Source organism: Gorilla gorilla, chromosome 13 (genome assembly GCF_029281585.2).
Source record: "Gorilla gorilla gorilla isolate KB3781 chromosome 13, NHGRI_mGorGor1-v2.1_pri, whole genome shotgun sequence".
Taxonomy (NCBI): Eukaryota; Metazoa; Chordata; class Mammalia; order Primates; family Hominidae; genus Gorilla; species Gorilla gorilla.
The window spans coordinates 108,082,462-108,094,416 of NC_073237.2; the positions used below are offsets into that span (position 1 = coordinate 108,082,462).

At 41.4% G+C, this 11,955-nt stretch overlaps 1 non-coding gene across 1 annotated transcript; it reads left to right on the forward strand.

The window, feature by feature from the left end:
- The first annotated feature begins 419 nt into the window (after positions 1 to 419).
- Positions 420 to 526, forward strand: LOC115935952 (U6 spliceosomal RNA). The gene has a single exon (XR_004071535.1). It is a non-coding gene; the product is annotated as a U6 spliceosomal RNA (small nuclear RNA).
- Positions 527 to 11,955: the final 11,429 nt, after the last annotated feature.

Genomic DNA, 11,955 nt, shown 5'->3' on the forward strand with positions numbered 1-11,955 from the left:
ACTCAGCAGGCTGAGGGAGGAGAATTGCTTGAACCCAGGATGCTGAAGTTACAGTGAGCCGAGATTGCGTCACTGCACTCCTGCTTGGATGACACAGCGAGACTCTCTCAAAAAAAAAAGGAGACCTGCTAGATCTCAGAATTACAGCAATAGTTTCAGTTGACCTCATCTCCTTCCTACATGTGTTCCCCTCTCTGCCCATGTCCTTCTGACCTTGTGAGTTCTGAAATGAGTCCAGACTTCTCCCATCACAGTCCCTCTCTCTAAGTATACAGATTTATCTTTCTATCATGACTGAGGTATGGACAGACTTGGCTTTATGAGTGTATGATCTGTGTTGCTGCACAGAGTCCTGCACTTAAAAGCACCCCATACTCAGTTTAATGTCTCCTTCTGGAAACTCTTCTTTTCTTTTCTTTGTGCTCACTTTGGCAGCATATACACTAAAATTGGAACAATACAGAGAAGATTAGCATTGTCCCTGAGCAAGCATGACACACAAATTCATGAAGCATTTCATATTTTTATTTATAATAAATAAAATTTTTTAAAAAGTTAAAAGTAATTTTAATTGGCAAATAAAAATTATATATATTTATCATGTACAAAATAATGCTTTCATATATGTATACATTATGGAATGGTTAAATAAAGCTAATTAACATATTCATTACTTCAAATGCTAATAATTTTTTTGTGGTGAGGACACTACAAATCTACTCTCTTGGCCATTTTTCAAGTATGCAATACACTATTGTTTACGATAGTCATCATGTTGTGCAATAGATCTCTTGAAACTTCTTGAAATTCTTAACAATTTTAAAATTTTTTTTAGAGACAAAGGGTCTTACTGTGTTGCCCAGGCTGGTCTTGAATTCCTGGACTCAAGCAATCCTCCTGCCTCAGCCTCTTGTGTAGCTGGGATTACAGATGCAAGCCCCCATGCCTGGCTTTAACAACTCTTGAATAAAGAGTCTGGCATTTTCATTTTGCACTGAGCCCCACAAATTATATAGCCAGTCCTCGGTATAGGAAACATCCTTTTCTTCTCTGAGCAGTTGAAGTTTTCCAAAAGGAAGTTTTTCCATGAAAATGAGGTAGCAAACAAACAAGTTGGCTACACCAAAAGTTAGCAAAAATAAAATTTCAGATTACAGGTGAATGCCAAAGTGAACTAGCACCAAGCCAAAAATGCAATTAGTCAGCACAGTAGAGACAGTCCATAGCGTTTGGCTCCTTTCCACTTCATTTGTAGCTGCCTAAAATGTTAAATTAAGATATGTACATGATCTGAGATGGATTTTGTTTGGCAGCAAAACCAAACTGTAGTATCTGTAGGATTCTGGCTATGCTAGGAATAGACCCTAGGTCACTGGCCCTAGCTCCATCATCACTTGCTAGTCCCATTTCTGACCCTCTCCTTCTGTTCTTTCTACCCATTTCAGATCTCCGGGTCTCTGGCTTCTTCACTTTGGCTCCATTTACTTCATATCTGTTTTCTAGCCAGTTGAAAAGGTCAGTTTGTTATGCAAACTGGAGAACCCTGGCTTCCTTACTTATTATTAGCAAAATGTAAGCTTGCCAGATTTAACTAATTAAAATGTAGGATCCACAATTACTTTTGAATTTTAGACAAACAATGGATGCATTTTTAGTATGTGTTCCATATATTGCATGGCATGTACTTATAGTAAAAAATTATTTATCTAGCTTAAATTCAAATTTAATTGAATGTTCGGCGGGGTGCAATGGCTCACGCCTGTAATCCCAGAATTTTGGGGGGCCGAGGCAGGAGGATCACCTGAGGTCAGGAGTTTGAGGCCAGCCTGGCTAACATGGTGAAACCCCATATCTACTAAAAATACAAAAAAATTAGCCAGGTGTGGTGGAAGGCGCCTGTAATCCCAGCTACATGGGAGGCTGAGGCAGGAGAAATGTTTGAACCTGGGAGGTGGAGGTTGCAGTGAGCTGAGATCATGCCATTGCACTCCAGCTTGGGCAACAAGAGCAAAATTCCATCTCAAAAAAAAAAAATTTTAATTGAATGTTCTGCATTTTACCTTGGGACCCTGTCATCATGAGCACCCATGGATCATGGGCTGCCCTGAACATACAGGAGATGCCTACTATCTAACCTCCTTGGAGGCCATTGGCATGTCTTCAGTTTTCTTGGGACCAAAACTCTCTCGGTCTCATCTGATGTCAAATTCTCTGCTCCTGCAGCTTCTGCCCCCTCTCAAGTTCCCACTTCAACAAGAGAGCAGAAATTACTAATGAATCCTGGGTTTATTGAGCAATCATGCCTCTTTCTCAATTTACCTGAACAATTCTTCCCATTTACTCAAGTTCTCTTTCATAATTCTATTCCCAAGTACCCCCAGAAAAGTAACTGTTACCAGATTTTGCAATACAGATGTTGACCGGTTTTCTCATCCGTGTATCTACAGTAGCCACTGTATTGCATGGTATACAGTGGAATTCAATAAATGTCTGTTGGGTGATTGAATTAGTTAATTAAAGAGTATATTCTCTATAGGTTTTTTTGTTGGAACAGATAGAACAGAGTGTTATATTTTATTCCAGAGGGAAGGACCAGGGCCAATAGCGTGAACACTTAGGGAAATCATTTTGACTTCAACATCTGGAAACTTTTCTTAGCTCCAGAGGTCAAAGTGGTGGTGTTGAGAAGTCAAGACCTTCCTACCCTGGCAATGTTCAGAAGGAGGTCTAATTTCCACCACTATGGCACTGCTGTCACAAACAGAATTTCTGGACTAGGGGCAGTGAGAAGTAATTGTTAAACTACTTCCGAACCTAAGAATCAAGAATGTTAATGCACCCTCTCCACAAACACACTTTTATATTTTCGACTTAAAAGTTGCACTTGTTACTGAATTCTGCTCTTCTGAGAACAAGGACATATAACAGATGCATGCACACATTAATGATGTGCCAACTCCCTTTTGTTTCAAGCCTTATAGAGCATAAAGACAAAGAGGTCATTTCTAGTAATGGAGAGTAAAAAGCCCTTAATTTTTCAGTTTATCTTTGATTTATGTTTCTGTGTTTGTGTGTGGCTAGGCTCTCCTTGGCCTTTTCAAAAGGAACTGGCATAACCACTGAAAATGTGTGGTGACTGACTACATGTCCCTGGGGGGAAATCTTATGTTACTCAAAACACAGTTGCTAATGAACAACCTGTGTTAGTCCTTCAACATAAGAGAAAAAAAGCTATTTGTAGGTATGAAGGTAAGCACAACCATTCCCCCAATAACCCTGGAATTCTTATATATCTCACCATTCTTTTTTTTTTTTTTTTTTTTTGAGGCAGAGTCTCGCTCTGTCACCCAGGCTGGAGTACAGTGGCGCAATCTCAGCTCACTGCAACCTCCGCCTCCCAGGTTCAAGCGATTCTCCTGCCTCAGCCTCCAGAGTAGCTGGGATTACAGGGACCTGTCACCATGCCCAGCTAATTTTTGTATTTTTAGTAAAGACGGGGTTTCACCATGTTGGCCAGGCTGGTCTGGAACTCCTGACCTCAAGAGATCCGCCCACCTTGGCCTCCCAAAGTGCTGGGATTACAGGCGTGAGCCACCACCCCCAGCCTCACCATTCTTTTAATGTTGTAATATGTGAGGGAAAGGGAGAGATATTCGAGGTGAAGTAATTGTGCATATTTGAGAAGCATATGCTGTGTATGAGGCGGGGGTAGGGAGACAGAAAGGTATCATGGGGAGGGGACAAGATGTGTGATGTCCACAGGGCTATGGTGGGGAGTTTATGATAGCTCAGCATGTTGCGTGCCTGTGAAGACTGAGTGGAGGCAGCTGTCACAGACTGTGTGTGTGTGCAAGTCTGTGTGCACACATGCATGAGTGTATCCATGCATGTGCAGTAAGAATAAAGATGGTTGATGGAAACCAAGTGTGTGTTGTGGGTAGGATGGTGGGCAGAGTGTATATATGTGTAATTGGTCAGGGTTTATATGAGGGTGAAGGTAGGTAAGTGTGGTAACTGACTACATGTCCATGGGGGAAATCTTATGTTACTCTAAACTGTGTTTTGAGTAAGACAAGTTTGAGTTTTATAGAAGAGGAATAAGTCTGTGTGAAAGAACTGAGCACAAGTGCGTTTGTGTTTTTGTGTATGAAAGAAACTGTTGGTGGCAGCTAAATGTGAGGTATGGATAAAGTGGTGGGGACAAAGTCTGTAAATGTATATAACAGGGTATTGTGGGAGTGAGGACTGGCTGTAGTGTGTGTACGAGTGTGTACAGAAGTGAACAGAGTGTGTGAGAGAGAGAGAGACAGAGAGCAAGAGGGAGGGAGGGAGGGAGGGAGGTAGCTTTGGGAAATTTGTGCTTATTTATGGATGGGGTATGTTTTTTGAAGAGTCATTTGTGTATGGACAGGTTATATGTTTATGTTTGAACAAAGTGTGACAGAGAAAGTGTGTACGTGAATGCACACGTGTGCATGAGAGTGTTAGGTCAGAGTATTCAAGTAGCGGATAGAGCCATAGTGTGTTGTCCAGTGGTAGACCAGTGCATACGTGTTTGTGGCAAGTGTGCTTGTTTGGCAAATGTGTGTGTGGTGTAGGCCCCATGGTGACGGTGAGTGAGACCCAGAAAAAGGAAAGCCAAGTCACCATTTGCAGTTTTTCTGTCTGACCTGCTTATCCTGTTTCCATTGTCTCCAGAGACCAGGAAGGTATACTAAGCACAGGTTCAGAGCAAGCTGATTGTGAATAAAAGAAGACCTTTAGTCTCCTCCCTATGGATTAGTCATGCCTAAAAGACAAAAAGGCAGTGAGGTGCCAACACAGTGCTTCCTCAGCTATGCCCTGGGCATGGCCTTCCATGTGCTCTCTGAGAGCCCAGGGGAAAAGGGTACACCCAGGATGTATCCACCCTCAGGGCTTTGTGCCGTCATCCTCTCAGCATCGCCAAATCCCAGCCACGTGACACACAGGCCTCTTTGCTTATATGCGGTATTAATATTTCATTCACTTCTGTCCCAGAAATTTGTAGACCTATAGAATGTTAGATCTGGAAAGACCCTCAGAGGTGCTCTAGCTAGTGGTTCTCATTTGGGATAATGGGGGAAAGGACAGTGGCTACAACAGAATCTGAGAGTTTGATTGAAAGTGGGGATGACCGGGGTGGTTCAAACTCTAGGGAGCTTTAAACAACGTAATAGGGGAAATCATAAATATGCCACCTGAGTTTCAGTGAAAACTGAAAGATGAGCAATCGTGACCTTTACTAGGCACTGTGAAATACACATTTATAAGAGAATAATTTTGTAATAGATAATGGACTAAAAATATCAACTGGTATAGAAAAACGTTTTAATGCATCAATGTGTGTCTTGAGAAGAGACTCTGGTCTTCTCAAATTATAAAGCTGTGTGCTTAAGAAGTAGGAAACTCTGCCAGGCACGGTGGCTCACGCCTATAATTCCAGCACTTTGGGAAGCCAAGGTGGGTGGATCACTTGAGGTCAGGAGTTTAAGACCAGCCTGACCAACACAGTGAAACCCCGTCTCTACTAAAAAACAAAATATCAGCTGGGTGTGGTGGCCGGCGCCTGTAATCCCAGCTACTCAGGAGGTTGAGGCAGCAGAATCACTTGAAGCCAGGAGGCGGAGGTTATAGTGAGCCGAAATCGTGCCATTGTACTCCAACCTGGGTGACGAGAGAAACTCCCGTCTCAAAAAAAAAAAAAAAAAGAAAGAAATAGGAAATCTTCCACCCTTTTTGCCTCCTCAATTTGCCTTCATTCCTTACATTGGCCTTCAGATTTAACTAGAGAACTTAGAGAAAATAACTTACTGAGGCTTTTAACAAATCTGTCATTTCCTTTTCCCTTTTCTTTGATCCCAAGGTTTTTCCTCTTACTGCTTAAAAAGTAGAGCAATAAAAAAGAGCCCCTAATTTATGTTTTATTGATTTAATTTTTTTAATTTTTAATTTTTGTGGGTACATAGTAGGTGTATATATTTCTAAGGTACATGAGATGTTTTGATACAGGCATGCAATGTGAAATAAGCATATAATGAAGAATGGGGTTTCCATCCCCTAAGCATTTATCCATTGAGTTACAAACAATCCAATTATACAGACAATCCAAATATACTCTGTTATTTTAAAATATACAGTTAAGTTATTACTGACTATAGTCACCTTGTTGTGCTATCAAATAGTAGGTCTTATTTATTCTTTCCTAAATTTTTTGGTGCCCATTAACCATCCCCACCTCCCCTGCACTACCTTTCCCAGCCTCTGGTAACCATCCTTTTACTTTTTATGTCCCTGAGTTCAATTATTTTGATTTTTAGATCCCACAAATGAGTGAGAACATGTGATGTTTGTCTTTCTAAGGACTCGTAATTCAGAATCAAAGAGATCTCTCTTTAAATCTTGACTCCATCTCTTACTGTATGACCCTGGAAAAATTGCTTAACCTCTCAGAGTCTCAGCTTTCCCATCTATAAAACAGTATAGGGCCGGGCGCGGTGGCTCACGCCTGTAATTCCAGCACTTTGGGAGGCCGAGGTGGGCAGATCACGAGGTCAGGAGTTCGAGACCAGCCTGGACAACATGGTGAAATCCCGTCTCTACTAAAAATACAAAAATTAGCTGGGCGTGGTGGCGCGTGCCTGTAGTCCCAGCTATTCGGGAGGCTGAGGCAGGAGAATCGCTTGAACCTAGGAGGCGGAGGTTGCAGTGAGCCGAGATGGTGCCACTGCACTCCAGCCTGGGCGACAGAGCGAGACTCCATCTCAAAAAAAACAAACAAAAAAAACAGTACAATACTGACTACTATATATAAAAATTAAATAGTATATATATACTAAATGTATGGCCCAGAGCAGGCCATAGGCAAATATGTGCCCCATTTCCTTCTTCAACAGATGCTTTTACCTCTACCTGTTACGCTGACAAGTACCATTTGTCCAGTAGAGTCAATGAAGGCAGAAAACACCCGAACTTCATCTGCCAGGGGAACCCAGAAGGACCACGAATAGGATGAGATGAGTGAGGCACAGAATTTAAGGAGCTATCAAAGAAATTAGTAATCAAGAGAAATATTTAATGTAATATTTTTAAAAATAAAAATTAATGCTTTGGGTGATGAACATGTTCTAAAATTAGATAGTGGAAATAGTTGCACAACTATATGAATATACTAAAAACCACTGAATTGTACACTTTAAAAAGATGAATTTATGATACATGAATTATATCTCAATAAAGCTATCATTTAAAAGCTAATATAAAAAATCATGATAAATTAAATGTCAAAATTTTAATGAAAGTAAGGATCAAACCAGAATCTACCCAAACCCAAGGACACCAGATTCCAGATCTCAGGACCACAAACACTGCTTGAGAAAAGTGTGAGAAGGAAAAAGAAGGGACCACATACAGTGAGAGAAAAAGAATATACATTCTGTTTCCTTCTTGTAGTTTGTTTGTTTGTTTGTTAGTTTTTTCTGACACGGAGTCTTGCTCTGTTGCCCAGGCTGGAGGGCAGTGGCATGATCTCAGTTCACTGCAACCTCCGCCTCCCGGGTTCAAGTCATTCTCCTGCCTCAGCCTCCCGAGTAGCTGGGATTACAGGCGCCCGCCACCACGCCGAGGTTAGTAGAGACGAGGTTTCACCACGTTGACCAGGCTGGTCTCCAACTCCCGACCTCAAGTGATCCGCCCACCTCGGCCTCCCAAAGTGCTGGGATTACAGACATGAGCCGCCACGCCCGACCCACAAAGACATTTTAAAGCAGGAATATCTGAAGTGGCTTTTAAAGCTTCTTTTATGTGTCCTGTGCTGTGTAATCTCTTCCAAATAACTCCCTGCTCTTTAAATGAAGACTATGTGTATGGGCGGCCATTTGTGTAGAAGCCAGCGGAGGGGCTGAGTTTCATGTGTAGATTGGCCTGCTCAGCATGGAAAATGGAATGGAGGAAGCAGAAGCTCAGAATGCAGAAGAGGCTCTGAGATGTAAGCCCCCCGGACCGTCCGGAAGCCTAACAGTGGACTCTGGACTCCTGCCAGCCATGGAATTAGGAGGGTTGAGGCCATTTTATCTCTAGCTCTCAAGGATCAAAGAGGCCGTATCTGAGATCCAGGTTAAGAGTAGATATAAATCCTGTTTGGAAGGTTTTCGTGATCCCCATGGAGGAGAGGCGGAGAATCCTGCCAGTACATTCCATTTCTATCTAAAGGGGCAGTTGGAGGACGGAAGAATAAGTTGGATTGATACCAACTATTGCTTCAACAGACTCGTCCAAATGCTTGGGAGTCCAATTCTCCAAGGTCCATATCTAACTTTGTTATTTAACATATTTCAAATATGTCACACTCAGGAAATTAAAACCTGTATCAAGTTGAATATCTGAGCTAGATAGATATGTTTCTTACTTTGATAACAGATGTTTCAATGTAAGGGTAGGTGTTTGCCATTTTACCTTGTATATGTGAGTCTCTTCTTTCCACCTGATCCCACATTAAATATTTCCCACTGGGGCCGGGCGCAGTGGCTCACGCCTGTAATCCCAGCACTTTGGGAGGCCAAGGCAGGCAGATCACGAGGTCAAGAGATTGAGATCATCCTGGCCAAGATGGTGAAACCCCGTCCCTACTAAAAATACAAAACTTAGCTGGGCGTGGTGGTGTGCACTTGTAGTGCCAGCTACTCGGGAGGCTGAGGCTGGAGAATTGCTTGAACCCGGGAGGTGGAGGTTGCAGTGAGCCAAGATCACACCACTGTACTCCAGCCTGGGCGACAGAGCGAGACTCCATCTCAAAAAAAAAAAAAAAAGATGTCCCATTGGGAAGTGATAGTTTAATGTGAACCACAATAGATTTTATAGTTTCATAGGATGCCATGTAACTGTTTACTGGTTTTTCAATCCTTACTTCATGTCAATAATCACTTTTATTCCCAAAACTTTCTGGTCATACCTTATATTCATTTTACTTTGAGCAACCCTCAAAAACACTCATTCCAGCTCAAATCAGAAACTCCAAAGGTAGGTCTTGGCATACAGGATTTTTGTTTGTTTTTTGTTTTTTGAGACAGTTTCGCTCCTTCACCCAGGCTGGAGCACAGTGGCTCAATCTCGGCTCACTTTCATCCTTCTCTCTCAGGTTCAAGTGATTCTCCTGCCTCAGTCTCCTGAGTAGCTGGGACTACAGGGGAATGACATTATGCCCAGATAATTTTTGTATTTTTAGTAGAGATGGGGTTTCATCATGTTGGCCAGGCTGGTCTTGAACTCCTGACCTCAGGTGATCCACCCGCCTTGGCCTCCCAAAGTGCTGGGATTACAGGCATCAGCCACCGCACATGACTGGCATAAGTATTTTTTAAAAGCACCCAGGTTATTCTAACATTCTAATTCAGTTGAGAATTGCAGAATCTGAATCACTGGAGGCATGTGTGTTTTGGAAAATCCTTATCTCCTCCTACCAGTTCAGATTTGTTTACTAAAGTAAGAGTTAAGATGGTCTAATTCTATGGATTGAATAATTCGTTATTTTTTATTTTAAAGGTTTTTTCCACAGGTAAAAATCATACTTTTATTTGAGTCACCAGGAGAAAGATTCACTTGTGGTTAGAGTCAAACGTTCAGAATCACGAGCACAAGCCCATGAAGGAAGGGACCAAAACAGACCAAAATAAGAGACAACAGGCTGGGCTCGGTGGCTCATGCCTGTAATCCCAACACTTTGGAAGGCCAAGGTGGGCGGATCACGAGGTCAAGAGATTGAGACCATCCTGTCCAACATGGTGAAACCCTGTCTCTACTAAAAATACAAAAAGTTAGCTGGGCGTGGTGGCGGGTGCGCCTGTAATCCCAGCTACTTGGGAGGCTGAGGCAGAGAATTGCTTGAACCCGGGAGGCAGAGGTTGCAGTGAGCCGAGATCACACCACTGCACTCCAGCCTGGGCGACAGAGCAAGACTGTCTCAAAAAGAAACAAAAAGTAAAAAAAAAAATAAGAGATAACAACCCCATACAAAAAGATAAATGAGTGGCTACACACACACACACACACCCCACACGGATGAAATGTTTGGACAGAAGCAAATTTCACATGGTCATTTTTGTTTCTTTTTGAATACAGGTTTCTGGGGTAGTATTTTCTTTTGTTTCTTTACAGCTATAAGAAAAAAAAAAAGCTTCAAAGTGTATATATGAGAGGAAAAGGCAGAAATTAAGCAATAAAGTAGTTTTCCCTGGAGGGACATGATGTGGACAAAACAGGAAGCAGTGTTGGGAGAATTTAGTTTGCTTATCCCTTGGGCTTCTTGCCTTTCATTATTTGCATTTAATACTCTGTTTTTCCCCTTTCCATCAAAGCACAACCTAAGGAATGCAAATTTAGAAATTAACTTATTAATCCTGAAGTATCCTGATAACTTAGTTCCTAAAAATAAAATAATAATAATTTAAATTACTCCACTGAGACTCATTAATTTCATTTATTTATTTGCTCATTAAATAAACATATGATTAAGTACCTATTGTGTGCCCATACTGTTCTAAGCACTGGGGATGCAAAAATGGACAAGATAGTCCCTGACCTCAGGAAAAATTGACAAGGCAACATACAATTACAATATACTGTGTTGCAAGTTAAGGAAGAAGTAAGCAAGCACTCTGAAGGCACACTAAAGGGCATTTAACTGAATCTTGCTGGTTGTAAAAGTGTTAGAAAGTGTCTAAGCTGAGACTCAGTGGATGAGAAGGACTTATCCAAATAAAGATAAGACACAAGAGAATTCTAAGTGCAAAGGCCAAGAGAAAACCGCAGAACAAAACCAAACAAAAAATACTCAAGAATCTATAAGTACTTTCGTATGACTATAGCTTAAAATTCAAGGTGGGTAGTGATTAGATATGAGGCTGGACAGGTAAGCACAGGTTTGATTTTGAAGGGCCCTATATATCACATTATGGAGTTTGGACTTTATCCAGGTAGGGTATCATTGAAAGATTTTAAAAGTCACCAAAATGGTTAAAATTAAGAAGACTAACAACACAAAGAGTTGATAAGGATGTGGAGTAAACTGGAATTCTAATATACAATACCTACAAATGCTGTATGATGCAGCAATTCTTCTTTAAGGTTCTGTGTTGAACAGAATGAGTGCTTGTGTCAACCAAAAAATGTACACAAAAATGTGTGTGACAGGTTTGTTCATAATATCTAAAAATCTAGAAATGACCCAAATAGCCAGCAATGGTCAAAAGCATTAAAAAATTGAGATGTATTCATAGAATGAAATATTACATAACAATTTTTAAAAATGAGCTACTTCTACATGCCATATACTGGATGAATGTTACAGATATCATTATTATCATTATTATTATTATTATTGAGACAAGGTCTTGCTCTGTTGCCCACGCTGGAGTGCAGGGGCGTGATCTTGGCTCACTGAAACCTCTGCCTCCCAGGCTCAGGGGATCCTCCACCTCAGCCTCCCGAGTAGCAGGGACTACAGGCACATGCCACCACACTCGGCTACATTTTCATATATTTTATAGAGACAGGGTTTCACCATGTTGCCCAGGCTGGTCTTGAACTCCTGGACTCAAGCAATCTGCCCACTTTGGCCTCCCAAAGTGCTGGGATTACAGGCATAAGCCACTGCACCCAGCCTACAGACATAATGTAGAGTGAAAAGGTCGTACACAAAAGAATATACTGTATGATTCCACTTACATAAATTTTTGAAGTCATAGATCTTTAGTCTCTAGTGACAGAATTCAGACTTGTAGTCACCTTGAGGGTAGAATATGACTCAAATGGGGGCATGAGGGAGCTTTCTGGAGTGCCAGAAATGTTCTACATCTGGATCTGATGTATATATCTAAAAATACATCAAACCATATATTTAAGATTTAGACACTTTACTATGGGTAAGTTATACCTCAATAC